This window comes from Semicossyphus pulcher, unplaced genomic scaffold, assembly GCF_022749685.1.
Source record: "Semicossyphus pulcher isolate SPU_LCO1_2020_fin unplaced genomic scaffold, fSemPul1.0.p SCAF_22, whole genome shotgun sequence".
Taxonomy (NCBI): domain Eukaryota; kingdom Metazoa; phylum Chordata; class Actinopteri; order Labriformes; family Labridae; genus Semicossyphus; species Semicossyphus pulcher.
This window is the reverse complement of record NW_027211696.1, coordinates 5,070,044-5,092,057: the sequence shown is the minus strand read 5'-3', so window position 1 is coordinate 5,092,057 and position 22,014 is coordinate 5,070,044. Positions and strand designations below refer to the sequence as shown.

At 43.2% G+C, this 22,014-nt stretch overlaps 1 pseudogene; it reads left to right on the top strand.

Annotated features, from left to right (window-relative positions):
• LOC138602372 (transmembrane protein 132C-like) overlaps positions 1-22,014 on the top strand; it is a 79,027-nt pseudogene that overhangs the window by 29,726 nt on the left and 27,287 nt on the right.

The window sequence follows — 22,014 nt, the reverse complement described above, 5'->3', positions numbered from 1 at the left end:
CGTACCATCGAGTAGAAGATGAAAGAGCAGATTGACCATCTCTAACTTACATTGACTCTTGATTTACTCTGCTTACCTTTAGCTTGTGTAACTTTGGGTCTCTGTATCACATATTTCATCACTGAGTGATAAAAAGTGACGTTTCATGATGAGCTGCATCTTGTTTTATGACCACTATAAAAAAACTCTGTGAAAAGCTTTTCCTCGGCACAAACCCGAGGTGGTCGTGAGGTGATTATCTGACTAAACCATCACAGATTGTCGTCGTCACAAAATGTGTTGAGAGCAGGACGAGGCTGACAAATAAAACCAGGTGTGAGCATTGAGTGAGAATGACAGACAGCCTTTCTCTCTGCTTCTTTATTTCCATTCCCCGCCTATCCCCCGAACCACTGAGCTCACTCAAACACTCTCAAGTCTCTGAGGCTCTTTCGGGGGAGGATACGATAAAGTTTGCCGTGAGCGTTGCTTGCTGCAGGGAGAGACCTCCGAGTTCACCTCATTTCATAGTTTCTGAGCAGCAGCGAAATGACTGTGTTCTCTCTCTCTGCTTCTGCTGGAGCGTGCAGTGGACTTCCTCAGGGCCACAGAGACCGGGCTCCTCTCTTCCATGCTGTTCAGCACCTCACTGCTGTCAGAGGCACCGCTTTCCTCCAGTGCCAACGATCAGTGCAGTCCACTGTATCTGTGCCAGAGGCGTCTCACTGCACTCATTCCTCAGCACTTTGAAACATTCAGGCTGCACGTACAGATATTACAGTCAGGGCTTTACAGGCTGAACTCTGAGCATCTATAGGCTGAGCAGTGAGGTGCATGCTTATATCCCTGTACAGCACAAACATGCACATTATGACACAAATCCACCCTCGCATAGAAACACCTTCATTATAAGAACATGTACGATCCTGATCTCTTCTCTCCAGGACTCTTGTTTGTGTTGTTGTCTGCATTGTGTGGTCTAATCACCGTTTTCTACTTGTAACCACATAAACCTGAACACCTGATGCTGCCACACGTAGAGCTCTCTTCATACTGGAGCACACAACCCCTCCACTCCTGTACAAAGTGAAAGCTGTGGATCTGTTTCTGCTTCCACTTCATGGTTACACTCGATGGAAAATACTTGCGCATAAAGTCAGGAAAATATGAGAGAACGGTGAGAACAGAGCTCATTACCTGCTAACTTTGGATTCACTTGTAAAAAGCTGGATGATGTGCAGCGCGTGGATATCCTGGCTGATCGCCACGGCTTGTGTCCATGAAATATTGTGTAAGGCGTATTGAGTCTGTGTAAGACTTCAGCACATTTATTTCATGTTTATTTGTATAGGGACAAGTATGAAGCAAGTAAACCGATGCCACACACGACAGCATTTATAGCCTTGGCTAATTTGCAATGCCTGTCCATAGCTCGCAGCACTAGGTAGGGGGGACCCCCCGATTGCCACTGGGTATGTCGCACACTTTCTGTACCTCAAGATGCATTCACTTACCTCTACAGCCCTTTAATATACGGTTTTACAGCCTGTTATAATAGAACGCTCAGCAGAGCTTTCCTTCTGTTTGTGTGATCTGAGGACGAGAGAATAAAATACACTTTTGTAGAGGAAAAAATAAACTTGTTTTTTAATTCTTGTAATTAGAAGAGAACTGTCGAGCGTCCTGCTCTTATCTTTAACTCTCGAATTTAAGCATCTTTTATTCTTAGTTTTCACTTCAGAACATCTTCAAGTGACGAAATGCTTCTGAACACTGATTTCATCAACAATCATCTTTTAATCTTTTTCTGTCCCTTATTTAATCGACAGAATTGCATTCTCATTTATACTCAACAAACTAAAGACTGTTTTATCAGGATTGATCAACTGTGGATTTTCACATGAACATTTCACATCAATACATGAAGACATTAAACACTGGTGACCATTATCTGTTTGTACGTGATATCCTGGATGCACTTTTCATCATCTGAAGCTCTTCAGACTTCAAAGGAATCACGAGACACAACAGCTAAAGCACGTTAAATCATCTCCCTGGTTTTAATTCACTGACGTCATTGGTAACCAGAAACTGTTCAATAAAAGGATTATGTGAGATTCTTTTTTAAACCATCTCATTATTACTCTGAACATTTGTCTCAGCAGTAAGCGATTACACTTCCTGCTTGTGAACATCATGAATATCTTGGTCTGCATTATTCGACTCTCAGGAGCAGCTGCAGTTTCTGATGTCCAGGCTCCAGTGACTTTCTTACACTGTAACCTCTCATGACTCACCCTGCTGCTGTGCGCACGCGCACGCACACACACACACGCACACACATGCGCGCACACACACACACACACACACACACACACACACACACACACACACACACACACACACACACACCCCCAGTGTGTCATATAGAGTACAGCTGAAATGGATTCACTTGGATATGATGAGCATGTGCAGAGAGTCATTGTTATTTATGATGCAGGTCTCCCTCTGTCTCAGCACAGCAGCACATCATCTGTCACTGTCCCTCCTTTTATTTGACTCACTTTCAAAGTGTGCTTACTTCACTGAGAGCCGGTCACATTCATAAGCTCACTGGGCAATCTGAGGTCGTAAATGACATCGTCAGAGTCCACACAGTTAAAGCTGAAGCCTTGGATTACCCCTGTGGTCCCCTTGTAGGAAGGCTAACTGCTGCTCTGCTCGGCTCAGCACATTCGGCCTCGTTCCTTCAAGAGCTCTCATCTACAAGTTCATCTCATCCAAACAACCGCCGGCTCCTCAGTGGCTCGCTGCTCCGCCGTTCACCTCCTCCTTCAACAACTCACAACACCGGGCCCAGAGGCCGAGCTGAAGTGTCATAAAAAGCCCATTCATGTCCCAAATGTGTCTTCAAGGCAGAAAGCTTTGTGCTTGTTTTCCAGCCAATCACTGTTCATTGCTGTTGCTCACGAGCCCCACCAGGGAGACGTGACGGCGAGCAGAACGAGCGGGAAAATGTTCTTTATGCAGACGAAGAAATGTTCGGAAGCTGCTGGAAGTTTTCCCGAGTTGCTCATAACCAAAGCCCAAACAGGAGGTTTATCTTTTTTATGTCTGTTAGTGTTTCTTTAAGTTTCCTTTAACTCTGAAATAGATAATTTCCAGGCGAGCAGAGACGGAGGATGGATTTTAAATGTCATTCTGGCAGCAGTTACCTTTTGGATCTAATCGAGGCAGCTGAAACATATTGGCTCTTTAAGACGTGACAGTTTACAAACAAGTCATTTAGACGTTGTTTGGACCATGTAATGTGTAATTACCCTCTGTGTCTCCATGTCAGCAGAGAAGATGAGGATATTTCAGCTCTCTTTCTGTCCCTTCTTCAGTGGTATGGTTGGACTGTTTCATTTGTTCTGTCTGTAACATGTTTCACACAACAACAGATTTATCACAAAGGCTGATTGATCTTTGTGTCTGCTCCCATAATCTGAGAACATGTGAACACATCTATTTTTTATGTGCACATGAATAATGAAGTCGTTGTTTAGAATCACTTTCATGAAGTGATGCACATTTGCTGCCTGCGGCTTCATACAGGAGATTATGGCTGTCTGTGTGAAGACTCTCCTCGTGCAGACCAGCAGTCCCAAAGGAACACTGCATGTGCTCATAATATATCTGTATTGATCATGTGTGTGTGCTTGGACGCTGAGATGAGAGGCTGGTGCTCAGGAGGAGAACAATGACTTGTGTTCAGTCTCTGTGAATTTATCGACAGATGTGACCTAAACTAAAGAGGCCATGAGCTTTTTGTCTGAGACGAAAACAAGTTTCTCACAAACACTTTGCTCAGACTTATTGCTGATATCTGTGAGGCATACAGCCGTGCTCCATCCATCTTGGTCGGGTCACAATACTTCATTTTCCCTCATTTCTGTGAAAGGGTAAAATGTGATTCCACCTATCGATCGCTGCATAAATGTGTTGCCTGCTGATGAAAGATGAGGTGTGCTTTGCTTTGATGTGATCTGATGAAGCTCCAGCTGGGAGCGGCCTCTCTGCTCTGCTTCTCCTGCAGTGTCAGGGGGCATGTGATGGCCACTTAGAGCGATTACACTTCCTGTGTGTTGTGTTTGTGTGGAGACATCAGACAGGACGTTTCACTAACCAGGGGATTGTGTTACTGCCCGCTGAAGACGCTTTTATATCTAGTAGCCTGAAGTGAGTTTAAGGAGGCTTTTGAAACTGTCTTGGTTCATGTACATCAACAATTTTTAGCCTTAAAATACTGTTACTATAATGTTTGATTACATTTGTTTAAACCAGAGTGCTTTCATGTTTTTCAGCCTCCCTCCTTCTCAGCACAAAATAATATTAAACCATCTTTGATAAGGTTTTTAAGCTTTCTGGCTTTGCCAATGGCATTTCCTCCATCTGAGCAGCAGCTGACATTTATATCCAGCCCTCCAAGAGGCCAAAACACCCTTTTGTCTCCATTGTTCTGTGGCGGAAATAAGAACAGTTCCCTCTCATCCTGACCGACATCAGGTCCATTGATGGTGACTTCAAGGTCCCCTAAGCAGCTCCTCTGCAGAGCAAAGCTCCCACACAGAGCAAATGTTTAACAAAAGAAAACGCTGCAGAAAGATCAGGTCCAAATGTTTTACCTCGTGCACTTCTGGAAACAGCTTTTAAATGTCAGCAGTAGAAGACACAAACAGGATGTGCCTTCATTGTAACAAGGTAACAAAGGTGTTTCACGCTGTGGTTTTGAAGCGGAGCTCTGTGGCTCAGGAGAATGAGCTCGGTTTGCTTGCAGCAGGATGCATTCATGGTTTGTGTCTTTTCTTAGGATTTCTTGACAATAAGAAACATGAACAACCGAACCAGACTTTGCCTCTGAGGCTGTCATGGACCACAATAGAACTGTATGTGGTAAATAATGGATGGACAGAAAGATGGACCACATTTAGATTTCACATGCAGACCTCGTCAGTGACCACGTGCTTGTTTTTCCAGAGAGAGAAGAGACAGCAGCAGGTTGAAGAAGCTGTGAACTCTTGTAAAGCAGGCAGTCACAATGTTCTGCTGTGTTTGTGACAGTACAAGAAAAACAAGTCTAATTTTAAACCAAACCATACAATGAAGAGTTAGGGCCATACACATCTCACCTTTGACCTTTTCTATCATCATCTCTTTCTTCCGCTCTCCTTTCTCTCTCGATGTCGTCTTCTCACCTCTCACCTCCATCTCTTCTCCTCTATAGATTTCATATCAGGAAATCTGTTTGATTAATAAGTGAAGTCAGGCCAACTTAATATGTTTGATCAGGGAGTTTGTAGCAGGATGCACACATGGTGGAGGATTGAGACAGGATGAGAAGAGGAGGAGGGAGGAGAGATGAAGGGATTATATTTCTTGGGTGAAGTTCAGCTCTGATCAGCAGAGATGAGATCAGGTGATTCTAAGAAAACAGTTTGATGCTTTAATATCATTTTGAGATGTAATTTTAAAAAATTAGTATGTAGTAGGATATTAATTTCATGGTAAACACTCTGAATGCATTTTAATTTGAAAGACCCATGCTCTTGTGGGCCTCTTGGCTCACTGTACATGAATAAAACATCAAGACAGTAAGCCCTGAATGCAATGTAAATCATTCCCTCCTTCATTTGCAGAAACAGTCCTGCAGACATGATTTACACGTACAGTAGCTGCAGACATGAACTCCAAGGGCAGCTCAGGGCCACAAATCACACCAGCTTTGCCTTTTTATTTATAATGACCTTTTGGTGTCATAGGAAGGGACTTCATCTAAATCTGAAGTTACAAATTGCAACATTTCTCTGGCTGTTATGAGGTATTTAGTTTAATCTGTGTCATGGTAAATGGAAACTAGGACAGTGTGTCACGTCCCCCAGAGAAACAGAGAGACAGGAAAATCCTCTCACTGTACTGAAAGCACGATCCAGCAGCAGCTCAGCACCTGCTCCTCACATGACATCGCTCTCTGTTTTGTCACGTTTCAAAGTAAACATCCTTCTCACGGTCAAAACTGTGCTCCAGCAGTCGCTCACTGTGAACTGTCTCAGTGGAGGCCTTTAGTCTTCCTCCCCATCAGGGAGGCAGTGGTGGATAAAAATGCAGTTTAACTCTGGAGTCTGAGGAGTTTGAAGAAAGTGTGAAACATGAAGATAGAAAAGTGTAACGTATTAATATTTATGATGCATTTATTTGTATTATTATGGCTTTGTTTCATTTGAGTTTAATACATATGATTATATGCAATAGAGTTTGTAATTTGGTTCAGCTTCATGGTTGTGTTTTATTTGGGGAACAAACAGTTTTCACAGCTGCGTTAGAGACAAAGGCCATCATTTGAACATTGATGTAAAGTAACAGCAGATGAAGAAGGATTGGATATCAATGCTCTGATTAATTTATTGGCTCCATCATTAGTCTGTGTTACAGTCAGAGCAGCACCTTCTGATAAAAGACTCCTCTCAAAGACGTATAAATGAAAGGCAGGTAATGAAAACATCATTTCAGCACCAGGAGCTGTCCATCATCTCCTCCATTACTGCAAATAGACTTATGCATGATATCTCTTTAAACTACTCTACCAATATGAGAGGTTATTAAATGCATATATATATATACAGTGTTTCATCAGAGTGCAGAACCCTAATGTCTTTACAGTATATTGTTAAAGGTACAGTACAGATTTTATATGTCTATCATAACCATTGAGGTAAAATAAGGTTTTCACGAGGTGGGTAAACCTTCACTACATCCTCACTTCCTCCTCTTCCTCTGTGCCAGAGCTGCGATGGTCATTTCTGAAGCTCTCTGCCTGAAGCTGCTTCTGTCCATCTGGTGAGCAGGTCATTGCTCTGCTGCCATGAACTGTCACAAATCACTGCCACGCCACGTCTCCAACAGCATGGAGGCTGCAGCAGAGAAAATCAATGTCCTCTCATGGGCGACTCCATCAGGCCGACTCTCTGGAGCATGATGGGGAAGAAAAACAGAGGGTGGGGACGATTTGCAGGATGGAGAGGAAGCGAGTTTTAGAGCCCTGCAGAGTCTGCTGAGGTTGGATGAGCTTTCTGGTCAGATGACCTGATGTGCAAAATCAGTAGGACAGAAAAATAAGTTGGGAGACAACAAAGGCTGCGTATCATGTAATATATGTTTTTTCCACACTAGTATGATACAGTTGAGTTGATACAGTCTGAGTTCTTATACCTAAGCACAGGTGTGGTGTTGAAAGATGAGTTGTGAGTCAGAGACGGCGTAAGTTGAAGGACACTGATGGCTATGCCTGCAGGAGCAATTTGTGGTTCATTGTCTTTCCAAGGACGCTTCGACATGTGACCTGTAGCAGTCAGGGATCGAACCCCCGACCTTCCGATTGAGCGACAACTGACCCACAGCTCATGGCAATAAGGTACTCCGACAGGGTTACCTGCTGCTATTTGAGTCAAAAGTTTTACTCGTTTTTGGAGTCACAACTGAGTCCTATCTCGACATACAGGCAAGATTATATTTCCAGTGTGCATAAATTGCCATTAATCTGCTTAAAAGACACCCAAAAAAAAGTAGCTTTTAAGTTTAGAATTTTCCTGAGAAATATAAAGTTCTATTTAATTCTTCCTGATTGCCAGAGGTGGTTCACTGGATGTGGCACACGTGCAGGTCGAGTGTATCATATCCAACAAGTCATGTGTGGCCTGGGTGACGTAGTAAACCATTTAACATTCACCACAAGAAACTGACTGTAGATACGATCGCCTCAGGTTAGAGGCAATGCATGCAGATGGAAAATGTGAGTTGGTGCTGTTTAGGTTGTAAGTTATTTCCTCCTGTTTTTCTCATTGTGCTCTTTGATTTCACACCTGGCTCAGGTTTTGTTGATGGGATTAGACTGTAAATCTTCCTCACAGAAATACAAGTACCATGAAGCATGACCAGAAGTGTCCTGAATTCTTTCAGGTGTTTTTACCTTAGTTGTTGAAGCAAAGATTAGCAGGTAGATAACCTCTTCTTTGTCATTTTGTCTCTGTGTTTCGGTGGTGGACAGCAAGGTGATCCTGGAGGGCCTGCAGAGGTTCGGCCCAACGCCGATCTATCTTCTTACAGGAGGCCAATCAGGACTTGATGAGGAACTCCAGCCCGCAGGCTCGCTCGGAGTCCTTCTTCATCCACCAGGCCCAGCAGATGCCCTTTGTCAACGCCAGCTACGGGCCTCTCTCTGTCCAGCAGCCTGTCCCTCTGGAGCTGCCGCAGACGCTGCCAGGGCCGTTCAACACACCGTCCTTCTCTTCATCATCAGCGACAACATCAGCACCAACATCACCTCTTTTTACGTTCAACTGGAAGGTCCACACCTACATCATCAGTGAGAGGATCCACCCCAGCTGGCCAAAGGTTCAGGTGTTCTATATTGCAGGGAGGGACTGGGATGATTACAGTGCCATCCACAAGCTGCCCTGCGTCCGGATGTTCGCCTTTCACGAGATTCAGGAAGTGCGTGGGACATGCAGTCTAAAAGGTGAGCTGGGCATATGTGTAGCCGAGCTGGAGCCCCTGGCCAGCTGGTTCAGTCCGCCCACAGTAAGGCCGGGCAGGCAGAGGGTCCCCGAGGGTCTACTACATGGTTCAAAGCACGGACAGCGGTGACTGCAGCTCAGAGGATTCCAGAAAGGGCAGCCCCGTCCGCCCAGACCAGCAGAGGCCGATGCAGGGCACACACCTATGCAGCGCATCGGGAGCGTCAGGCTGTTTCAGCCGCTGTCAGAGCTGAAGCTGGACGATAACTTTGTGGTGATGGCACCATCCAAACCCATCCGGCAGAGAGAAACACTCTCTGCTTTTCTGGCTCTGTCAACGCTTTCTTCAGTGCAGATTGTTACGCTCAGGTGAGTCGGCCTCCTCCTGGGAGAACACAGTTTACTTCCCTTTTCCTCTCATCTTCTTTTTAACATACTAACAGGCAGAAATCATTGGACACATGAATACTTGTAAAGAAGGCATTTCTGAACTTTTATTGAAAGCAGCATTGGGCGATAAAACTCCGACACCCAAACCACAAACCTCCCAATGCACAACATTACAGGACACCAGTCTGTCACTTATGACTCAGGTGGTGCTGAGGCAAATGACAGAGGGAATTGTCTAAAGGAATCGTCATTGTCTGAATCATATCTTGTAATTAATCACGTAGGGTTTAACTAATGTAGTACGATGCATCTTTATTTCCAAACACTACTTTATCATAGTTTGCAGGCTACACAGTTATAGTCCAGTCCTGTATTAACTGCACCAAACTGTTGTTGTTTGGAAACAGCTGGTTCAAAATAATCTGTGATTGGCAAAGTCAAGGATTCATCTCTGGTTTTAGAGATAAGAAAGTTTTATGAAATAACATCGTTTCATTGACAAAGACAAAGTGTGCCAAACACCCGATCTCAGCTCTGGATGGACTTGAGAACATTTTGTTTCAAAGTTTTCTGCAAATGGAAGAACAAGTTATAAGTGAAAAGCTGAAAATCAATGTTTGAAAAGAGTTCATTTATAATGCTGTTGGCTATTCTGCTCACTACAGCCCGACAGCACACTTCTATGAAAGGATTTGCTGGCTGCTGTAGATGGTTTGAAATAGATACAGTCTTTTACAGAGAGTGTTTGTTTGTTTTTATTGTAACCTTTCAAGTCATTTTGGAGAGAAATGTGAGTCTCTGTGGAGCTGAACACCTTCCAAACAGCATGTTTGACAGTCAGGAGGATTATTTTGACTGCTAACACCTTCATTACACCTCTGTGCTGTTGATGAAGATTGTTTTCATGTTCTCACCTTCAAAACTGCCCGTCTCAGTAATATTTCATGTGATGTGATTGCACACAACAACAACAAGTAGTCGTTGATTCATTGAGCTCTGTCTCATGCAAATTACCATTCAAAGTGACTGTAATTGCTCCGTGCTGCGTGATGCAGATGAAGGTGTAAGGAATATGCATTTCAGCTACTTTAATGCTGAGATCTAAATCCCGGCAGAGGAAACAGTTAGCGGCCTTAAAGTGGAGCTGTGACAGAGCGCTTTGGCAATTTGTCAACCCTGGCTGAGCAGGAAATGTGCCAAACAGCCTCATTGCTTTTTCTCTCACTCCAGTGATGATGAACTCCCATGAAGTATTAGCGCTCGCAATGTGTGTGTGTGTGTGTGTGTGTGTGTGTGTGTGTGTGTGTGTGTGTTTATCACACATGTCAGCGTGTGTGTAAATAGGAAGTATTTCTCCTTTAGTGTCTTTTTGCACCAGTGCTGCACGCGTTCATCATCTTTATGTTTTTCTGTTGGGATAGCGTGGAGCTCAAATTCAAAATAGCTCATTAGCAACCAAAAGATTAAACCTCAAAGAGTTTGAAAATCACAGGCTGCTTTACAGAACTCGAGTGCCAGCTTACCAACATCTGTAACTGAACATCTGAACGCTAAAATCAGCTTTGTTGTGCTTTGCTTTTATCTTACAGGGTGCTTTTTAATTTCTTGCTCTCTCAACTGTTTGATTTCCTGGTAATAAAAAACGTTTACCTTTTACCCTTTAAGCATTTGTAATCCTCATGATGATGTTTTAATTTAAGTTCTGATCCCTGGAGGAGGAGGAGGCGTGGTGTGGATCCTTGTTCATGACTGGTGTTTTGACTTGTTGTGTTGGATCCTAAAGCTCGGCGCTGCTCTCCGGCTGTGTGTGTTTGCATTCTGTCGCACAGTGTTTGCCTTTGCTCTGGTGTTCGTGAGTTTAAGGAGAACTTACTTTACAAGTCAGTCTGCTGTGTTTCTACCAGCGACTGAGGCATCGTGACTTATTTATGTTCTCTTCTCCCCATTATTTTTCCTGCCCATCGTGCCCGTGTCTCCTTTCTCCTCCACAACAGTCTGCTGCAACTTGTGAAGAAACAACACAACTGTCTGAACAGCTTTTAATCCTCCATGTGCTACTTTCAGATGCAATCAGTGCATCATAGTGGTAAGAAAAATAGAACAGTAATGCAAACATGAATGTATTTTCTAAAACATGGAGGCTGTAGAGTAACATTCCTCAGTTTGTCGTCTGTGTCCCCTGAATTTAAATCTTTGCTTCCTATTATTTCGACTCTATTTGTGAAGTTTAGCCTTGTCATAGTGTCTATAACAGTCAAACGTGCTACATGTTATTGCTTCAGTCAGTGCTGCAGTACTTTTAATTATCTTCCATTGAGTCCTTTTTACAATAAATGCAGACTTTAATTTCATGCAGGAGGGTACTTTGTGGACTGTAACATATTTGCATAATAAGGTCCATATTTAAAAGGGAGCGTCACACCTTAGTCAATGCATTTACAGGATGATATACTAGAAGTCGTCTCTCACTGTATGTGTGTGTGTTTCTCTGATGAGCATGTGTGGAGACGCTGCCCGTGACAGATACGGGAGAGGCGGAGCGTGAGGAGAGAATGTTCAGTAATTAATCAGCCCTGGATGACGATCCTCGACGGATTAAATAAGAAACATGATAGAATTAGTCGCCAAATATACTTGAGCTTAAATATACCTGGACAGCGCACAATTAAGACTGGGGTGGCCAGGATGAAGCTCACAGTGGCCATGGCCATCCCTTGCAACCCCCCAAATCTGTGTATGCAAAATAATTGGTGTGAATGCTGCAAGCAAGTACAAAGTAACTCCTTCCACATTTTTCAATGTATTAAAGTCATACAGACCATCCATGCTTTCCAAAATATTCCAGGTTTTCCAAAAAGTTTTTCCTTATTGAATTGAATGTGCGGGATGTTCAAAATGTCAAGACTTCATGACTCATTCATACATTCACTTAGGAACTCCGTTCCCCTTATTCCCAACACTTTGGGCTCTTTCAGGTTAACTCAACTTTTTCACATCAGTCATACAGTATTCACAGTGACCTCTCAAAGTTCATCAAGTTTTTCAGCCTTCAGGGTGTTTAACATGAGTGTGTATTGCGTTGGATGTTCTGACTCAGAGTGAGTGATGTCATCGTCAGAATGGAGAGGCTGGTGAAAATATCTCGGACACCTTCTTGAAAAATTGCAACTGAGCCCACAATTTTCACTCCACAGACATAATTAAAACATCAAAGCGTAGGTATTCTTGTGCTGCTTGTGTTAGATGGGCTATCAAAGCAGAAGAATGTACACTTTTTTCAGAAGATGCCTATTTGAACAGAAATGTGACCAACTGCCCCATCGACTCCAATGTTAAAACTTGTCAGAAATTTCAGGAGGACACTGAATGTGAGCACTTTTGTATTTCGCTGCCCTGGCCACATTTCTGGCAGTAGAGACATGAGATTTACCCGACTGCGTCATCAGAGTCTTATGATGCTCTGGTTTGATCCGTTTGCTGATAGCATTTACGGACTTGGCATACTGACAGAAGTTTGAGATGGTGTATTCACCTGAAATCTCAATGAAATCAACTGTCCAATCAAGGAGTCAAACAGCTGTTACTAATTTACCATCACCATGGCAACAGTTGAGTTCAGTTAGAGGTCAGTTGACACAAACACACACAGAGAACAGACATTTTACACTTTCTCAAGCATCTTTCAAGGCTCGTCTGACATTTCAACTCAACGTCCTCTTCATCACCTCCACCATCCTCTTCATCATTTCATCCTCCGTCTTCTTCACACATTAAACATGACAATGCAGTTTATTTAGCCTCAGCTGTTCAACAGATATTCAACATCTATCATTCAACACACAGCAAGACATCACACTTACATTAATAAACATTTAAACCACATCTTTCTTCCATTACTGATTTTATTCAACTTTTAGATCTTCAAATCTTTTATACATGACTTATATTCATTCAACTTTAAAGCACAGCATTAGCAGTTTTTCTACCATATATTCCACATCTTTCATACATTACTTATTAGAAGCAGCTTTGGCAGCAAAGCACCAGCTTTTTCAGCATGCAGCATTCACACCACACTTTCTTCAGAAATTGCATTTTCTAGTGCAAATCTGATTTTCTCCCCGTATTGTGCAGCCTTACTAACCAGCTTTGTTACTTTGGATGCACAACAAAATCATCTCTCTTAACAGAAGAGCTGTTTTAGAGCCATTTCTCTCTGCTTTATTGTGTAATTGGCTGATTTGATGTAATCTAAACTAATCTAATGTAATTATATTGAATGTAATTGCAGGCAGCTGGAAAAATACTCATTTGTGCGCACAAATCCATGAATATACACATTTACACTCAGACACCTGCACACAGATGTGCTGACACACACACCTACATGTGTGGACGTGCTCTGTGCTGACTGTAACGTCATGGTGTGTTTGTCATGCTAAAGGCTCCCGGTGGAATCAGTCATTGGCTGCTCGCTGCCTCATTAGCCATGAAGAGAGAGGTGGAACAGGTTGGAAAATGGTTCTCCAGCTTCTCCTTATTCAACATGCAAATGAAAACACATTTCCTCCTGAACAAATTAACGGGCTTTTCAAAGATAAACTGCCCCAGCTGTATTATAATTTTGACTAAACAATCCTACGTATTTTCACTGATTCCCCCCGGGGATGCTGCTGCTGATGAATGCAAATGAGCTTCTAATATGTGAGAGTGTGAAGGTAGAAGTGTGAGATTCATGCAGGCTGCAGGAGTTGTTTTTGTTATTCAGAGGTTTAGCAGGTGAAGGAGGCAGCTTCAGTGTTGGTTATGACCAGAGAAGTGGATTTAGCTGAGGTCAGATGTTTGAGTCAGCTGATTCTGACCTTTGACACAGTTCAGGTTTACAGGTCGGGTGTCTCGGCTGTTTGTTATCGGTCATTGTTTGCTGAAATATCAGCAGGAGAAAAGGTTGGATAAAGATGTTCTCCTCGGTGTATTAGCCTGATCCTGACTGCACTCCTCTGTGCTTCACTTCTTTGTAAAGGTCACCACAGATAGGTCTGTCTCTTTTCCATTTCCATTTCTGTACTTATCTGTTCTTCTTCTTGTGTTTTATCTGCCTTCCTGTCTTGTGTTCTCTCTCTTGGCCTTGTGTTGTTTGACCTTTCCCTCTCTCCGTACATCCTCTCTCCTTTTCTGTCGCACTAACACTGTCAGACTGCGCTGGACACATCCCTGCTCTCTGAGCAAAAACCTCTTTTGTTTTTGTATTTAATGACGTCACCTCAAATTAAAACTCAATTCTGTCCCGATGTGACGTTCAAAGGCTCCTCACTCTCTTCTGCCCTTCTTCACCATCTCTGTCTCTCCATTTGCTCACCAGTGTTTACTTTGAAAGCCCAGACTTTCCTCATCTCCTCATTAATAAGTAATTAGTGATTTGCAGCCTGGGGAGACTGTCACTAGTTAGATCAGCTCTCTGTTGGGCCCTGCCATCACAAAGCAATCACAAGCTGCCCGCAGCAAGTCATTTGAATCCTTGTATTTTCTACCCTAATGATTTTCCATCACTTTCCTCCTCTTGAATTTATGTCTAAATTGATGAATGTATTGGACATTGTAGGCCCACAATGCATTGCTCTGCCACTTCTCTGCTGCCTCCCTTCATGTTTTTCTTCGCTCTCGCTCTGTCCATCGTCCTTTGGAAGGCTGCACGTCCCCGAGGGGTTTTTGTGATCAGCTTGGCAGAGGGTTGTACGAATGCAGCGCAGCATTCAGAGTGACACATGCCTCCGAGACTTTGAATATCGACAGGGTCAGAGGCCGCTTCGCTTTCTCTCTCTGGGTGCTTTGAACTTGTGAAAAACTTGCAGGGTTTTTATTCTGAAATGAAGCTGGAGTTGGGTTTTCCCAAGAGAGTGCTGCTCCGTATCTGCTCGAGTTTGAGTGGTAGGCAGGGAAGCGTTTCTACACCTCCCACATGATTCAGGTTGATACCTGTTCATGTTCTTACATTTGGAGGTAACAATCACTGTCTTTCAGGCCTCAGTGGGACACGGCTCTCTACATTAAGGACTGCACTGAACATTAAAACAGAAATGACATCTGATCATAAATCTACTGGAGCACCAGCTGCTGCAAGTTCCTTTACTTCTCTCGCTGCTGTTAACATCTTCAGGCAACACGTCCACTCCAGCTTCTGCAGCGCTGTTACCTCCAGCTCCTGCAGTCTGGGCTGAACATGATCTATGTGGGGCTGGAGGGGCTGACAAACAGGGTGGGATTAGGTAGTGAAGCTGTCCTGGCAGAATAAGCTCTGCTGGCTAACTGTGGGTTGGTGTGTCTCTCTCTCACACAGACAATCATAAGCTTGGCCTTCTAATCACTTGTTTATCCTCCATGTTTCTCATAAGGATTTACTCTGATTAGTTTGAGCCCACAGACTTGACAGCTGTAACACAAAGTCATGCATATTTTAATGTGGACTTGAGGCGAAGGACTAAAGAGAGAGAAACGATGACGTGCTGTGGTCGTCGCACATCGGAGACTGTTCTAGAAACTGAGTCAGACACAAAACGCACAAACTCATCCCAGCTCTATGAGATGTTGTTTCACCCTCAGAGGGGTCAGAGAGATGGGCAGATACTGAAACACAGTCAAACAGGAAATAATCAAGCAGACAGAGACTGAGAGAAGAGAAGCAAACAGCAGTTTCTCTTGCTGCTGACGAAGTACCTGCTCATGGTGGAGTTTTTCATTCTGTAAATAAACGTACAGTCGAGACGGCTCTGTGTCTAAAGGCTCAGGAGACAATTTCTCTTTTGATTTGGCAACATTATAACAAACACTGATTGATGGATTGATTGGAAAAATATATGACACATCGAGTCAAGTCTTAAAAAATGTTAAAAAGTAACAAAGATGTTATTTCTCAAGAAGAAGCAACACTAACAGTTTTCACTTGATTCACACTAATAACAAATATAAAGTAATAAAGTATAAACCTGCCTCACAAAGGTGTCATCAGCAAACATGGTCAATTCTTCACTGCAAACTGACGGACAGTAAACTCAGCTTTAATGCACGATGGACATGAAGAGAGAGGCTGCTGAACTGATGCCTTATGCACCATCCCACCTCGAGGTCGTCTAAAAATCTCCACAATATAACAATCAATATTAATCCTGAGCAGACACACAAGAGCCTGCAGATCCCTGCCATCATGAGAACACCACTGAGACTGTTTCATGTCAGCAGCGCAGCAGAAGCAGCTGCAGTCCTGAACTGAGAACGTTTTGGCAGCCAGATAAAACAAATCAATGTAATCAGCATGTAAGTCAGAGGAGAACAGACTACAAGTGTGAGAAGACGCTTGAAGTCGGAGCTTCATCAAACTGAAACGTGAGCCGCTACACGGACGGTGGAGACTCCTGTATTGATTCAAACCAAAGTTCGTCTGTTCTCTTAGATGAAGAACATTTGATGGACGACTGAAATAATGAACCTGAACACGCTCACAGCTCTCACACTCGACACACAAACAAGCCCTAACCTTGTTGTTTGGAGTCCAGCTGACAGATAAACACACAGACAGGAGGAAACAGAACTCACAGATCTCAGCTGACAGAACTAAATATGTTTTACTGCCTTTTCAAATGAACAAACATGCACCTGTGCGTGTTTCACTTCAGCTTTATTGAAACCTGTCTGACCGTTTCTGCACTTTATGTTTAGTGAACCAAGAGAAATAAACTTTCAGACATCTTGATTCCTGATGGAAACACACACAGTCTCCAACAGCAGCAGTATTCTTTCTTGGTTTCATACATTTCAAAGCACTTTCTCAGCTTTGGAAACAACAGTTACATTACAGACAGGATCCACCTTGTGCTCCTGCAGAAATATCGCTCTTTTATGCTTTTGTTCTTTGTACAGGTCGCCTCTCCTTCATAGGCAGAGGCAGAAATACAGAGTTCGAGGCAGTGACAACAACAACAATAGAAGAAGTGACAAAGAACTAGAGAGAGCGAGAGAGAAAACACAAAGTGACAGTCTGACAGAGTCTGTGCTTCTGGGGAGAATCATTACACTGATATAATACTCGTCCTGCAGCTCGGAGCAGAGCCTTTGGCTGTGTTTTAAGCTGTGTCGTAGTGCTGGTCAGTCGGGCTGTAGCTGGTGGGAGGTCAGCCATTGATCTGCAGATATAAGCTGCTACTTTGGATCCAAGCCTTCATCATCCTGCGGGGCGACCACCACTGCGGGTGGATAAGCCTTGATCTGCACAGGGGCTCGTGTGTGTGTGTCACTGTGTGTGTGATGGTTGAGAGAAAGATGCAAGTGTTTGTGTGCCCTCATGTCCACAGATGTGGCTGCTTTCTGTTTGTGAGTTTGTGTCTGATGCGTGTGATCTGTGTGATTCTTTCTTGATCATTAGCAGCCCTGCTGGGTGGAGTGAGAGGAATAAAAGAGGGACTGTTGTGTAGCTGATCAGTCAGTGACCAGCACCTAGTGGTTAGTCATTTTAGTGAGTGTGTACAAATCTATAAATAAACACTCAACATTAATATTTACTGAGAGAAAGTTACATCAAAACACATCCAGGTCATATTTGGAGCCTCTCAGCTGTCAGCCTGAGACGGGGTTTATCAGTATCATTTAGCAGCATCAGTGTCGATGTGTCAAAGGAATCCTAACGATACCGTCTACAGAGCAACATGGATATCTGCTTTATGTCCGTGATGTCAGAGTTTTCCTAGAATAAGAATTATTTGACTGTTAATGACACGATTTTAATTTCTCCTCATTTTCAAGTCTTCTAACCGAACATTGAGCCTCGACTCTTTAGTGACACTCCCTTTGTGTTTGACACTGTGTTCATTCAGTCTCCACTGTCATCTGTGTCAGGCGCTTAAAGTTTAAATCAGTCCACCATGCAGAAGCACATTTTATATCTGCTCATTTGTTGTTTTTACTAAGTTTGCCAAAGCTTTTGAAGTCCCGAGTGACCATTTCACCCTGTTCACGCTCAAGCCTGACGTTCTCTGGCCCACATTAGAGGACACTGGAGGAGCTCTGGCTCTGTCACTCAGCTTCTCTCAGCACAGACGAGCTGTTTTTGCCCCCGAGGACTCACTCTCATTCTCTTTGTCTCACTTTCCTGACACACAAACCGGCACAAACAGTAGATGCTGCAGATCTTTTATCAGTTAGTTGTTGCGAGTTAGATTTTTATTACACTGTCACTCAAGACTCAGCCATAATATTATGATCTGCCTAATATTGTGTAGGACCAACTTTTGTCACCATAACAGCTGACCCATCGAGGCATGGACTCCACTAGACCAAGTTGTTAGCAGCAGGTCCTTTCAGTCCTGTAAGTTACGAGGTGGGTCCTCCATGGATCAGACTTGTTTGTCCAGCACATCCATGCTCGATTAGATTGATATCTGCTAAAAGAAAACGTGATTCATCAGACAGGCCACCTTCTTCTCTTACTCTGTGGACCAGTTGTGATGCTCATGTGTCCATTGAAGGCACTTTTGGCGGTGGACAGGGGTCAGCCTGACTGGTCTGCAGCTATGCAACCCCAAAAACAACAAACTGATACGCTCTGTGTGTTCTGACACCTTTCTATCAGGACCACCATTAACTATTTCAGCAGTTTAAGCTACAGTAGCTCTTCTGTTGGACGGACCACATGGGCCAGCCTTCGCTCACCACGCACACAAGAGCTGCAGGTTTGGAGACGCTCTGACCCAGTCGTCCAGCCATCACAATTTGGCTCTTGTCAAAGTCGCTCACATCCTTAAACTTGCCCTTTTTTCCTGATTCCAACACATCAACTTCGAGGACACAATGTTCACTCGCTGCCTAACACATCCCACCTGCTGACAGGAGCCATAGTAACGAGATAATCAATGGTTGTTCACTCGACCCGTCTGTGGTCATAATCTTTTGGCTGATCAGTGTATATCTATTTGCTTTTCAATCTATGTGATGTTTGTTATTAAGACTATTTCAACTCATATTTATGAGCCTAACAGGGACTACCAAGAAACCTACATAATCACAGCCAGAGACAGCAGGCAGACGGTGAGACAATACTTTGAGCCTTGAGCTAATGAGCAAAATGTTATAAATCAGATGTTGAGTTTTCAGGGCACAGTGGGGGCTCACCTCAGTATTTCACTGTTTCATCTTCCTCACTCACTGCAGCATGAATTAGAAAGTCAGAGTATTATGATGACTCTGGGGTAGGAAAGGTTATCTATGAGATGTCATGCAGGTTTCAGTGATTGTAAGATCTGTTCTCTGCTTTAAATTAACAAGCAAAAAAGATCACAGGGCACACTTGTCAAAAAAATATATATTTGTGTTTGATGCATCTTGATCTTCTGTGTACACAACTCTCGAGCTAATTAACGTGCCATGTAATGTGAGAAGATAATCACAGCCCTGTCCCGGACACGTCCTGCTGCTTGGTGTCGAGGCCTGACAGAGAAACAGGAAGCAGAAAGCAGCACTAAATGCTGTCTCACTGTCTGAGCAGCAGCCGGAGGCTTCAAAGTGCTGCTTGTTCTTCTTCTTTGATGGGTTACTTTGTTTTTAACAATAATGTGAATGTTGTGAAGGTTTTGGCTGCAGTGTATTGACCGTCCAGCGCTTTGCTAAGAGCCTCTGAGTACTACTCAACAAACTGAAGAGCCCGTGTTACAAAGAGTGTAAGAAAGTCAAACATGTTGAGTGCTGCTTTCTGGATGGTACTTAAAGGTGACCTCAAATGATCACTGATTACTCCAGCATGTCCTTCTTTGTGATCTCATTAAGAAGTAGTTCATTAAAAATTATAGTCAGCTATATTTTCTATTTAATTCTCTTCTTGAAGGAAGTGAGAATCCAGCTTTAGGATTTGTGATTTTCCTGCTAAATAAAATCCTGGAACAGAAATACTTCAGGGTGTTATTGCAGTTCCACTTTCACTAGAGTACTACGACAGGTCTGTACGATTAACACATTTTTATTAGCTTGCTCTTTGACTTATTTTTTTTCAACTGGTCTGAGACAGGAATATTAATACATTGTTGCTTTTAGTTGTGGTCCATTCTGTGTTTACAGCCCTGTAACTTGTTTATTGTGCAGTTTTGTAACACAGCATCATCAGTGCTACATGGACCAAGGACAAGGAATAGTGGTATAGATAATTGATGGATGTTCTGTGTACATATGAATTAACTACAGAGTGATTTCACTGCAGTCGGTCTGCTTTTCAGTCTGAACATGAAACATAGCCTCATATGTTACCTCGATGTAACTCCTCTTTTAGTACTTGTGCAGGTCGCCATGCCAGGTGGAACAAAGGTGATGAAATAATGTAAATATTGGGATAAATAAAGTTAAAGGACTATTTGTCTGATCATGTACAACACACGTATGTAGTGCCATCAATGGATTAGATCTGACCCATGTATGGTGGGACTCATGTTAAACCCTTGCATGAAGCATTAATCAGGCTCAGAGGCTCAAACAGAACACATTCAGTCGTCCGTCTAGTTTATATTTGAAATAAATTGCACCAGAGTCTGATTTAAATGAAACCCACAGCAGATCGTCTGTTTGGTTCCCACCAACTCTAATGACAGTAACAGAACCTACAAGGTCAGTGCAGCAGAGTTTGTTTGAATGTCTCCAAAATGTTTGATGTAAATATTAATTTGCTTTGAAAATAAAATTCAGCCCTTTTTCTAGAACATGGTGAACGCTGTGTTTCAAAGGATTATCAAAGTCCAGATGTGGAAGAGTTTCTTCAGCAGTCTACAGGCCAGCTTTGTAATACATATTCAACATTATAGGAAACAGCCCAGTATGTGGAAACATTGTTACATTTATTATATTTTATCCTCTGCTTTACAGTTTCGGCTCATAAAGGTGGTTCAGGCCCGAAGGACCACTTGTCCTTGTTCACTCTTTCATGGCTCGTCCCCTGGCACCCAGTGTTTGACTGAGGACCTGAGGAACACACTCAGTATGTCACTCCATGAGGCTCAGTGCAGACGAGCTGTGTTGTGGCCCAAGGGAGGCACACACACACACACACACACACACACACACACACACACACACACACACACAAACATAAACACACAAACAGACACAGTAGCCCAAAGGATTTGTCTGTGAAGGGATCAGTGTAAACATCCAGTGGACGTGTTGGTGGCCCTGTGAAGTGGAAGCAGAGCTCAGGACATGGTGCTGGCTGATCAGGCTTTGTCTGCACAAGGTTAAAAGCACGATATAAGCTGCTGTCTATTTACCGCTTATGAGAGTAAAGACCCACCGGCAGTGTGAAAAGGCCACTCATGACTATCTGAGTGGGCTTTTCTGCTGTCTTCATGTCTAATGCAGCAGCATGGATCTCTTCTTGAGGCATTGCAGGAGAGCAGGATACACAGGCCTGACCTGCAACCTGAGACAACTGATTTATTTGCACATCAAAGTGGCTCAGTGATTTACTGAAACACTGACAGGAATTAAAGTCGCTTCTAGCGCTGCAAAAATCTGTGAGAAAAAAAAGTCCTCTTTGAAAGATGGTTGTGTCTGACGCTGATCAGGGGAAACAAAGAGGAAGTGCAGCTCGGCACAAAATCATATGAATGCAGAATGACTTGTTGTTCTCATGAGCACTGACAGAACAGCAACAAGCAACGTGTGAAAGTCACACGATGAGCAAATATTTGTTTTCTGGCACTGAAATTAAATCCTGCACAGAGACTGTGTTTGATGAAGAGAGAAAGAAACCATGTTTCCTCCACATATAGACTGATGGTGTGTGTGTGTGTGTGTGTGTGTGTGTGTGTGTGTGTTATTGTGTGTATGAGGCAACCTGAAGTTTGCTCTGTTTGCATGTAAGTCCTACATTTCACCTCAATGTCACCCTTCTATGGTGATGTAAGTTGAGCACTTTCCTGCGAGTGCAAAATCAGCCACTGCAGCGTCTCTAAAACGCACAGCATGAGCAGAGCATGATGAAACCATTCAGTAAGGATGAGTTCGTCTTGCAGGGTTGTTAAACACGGAAAATTTCATTTATATCAGTTTGCAGATTTTTCTTCTT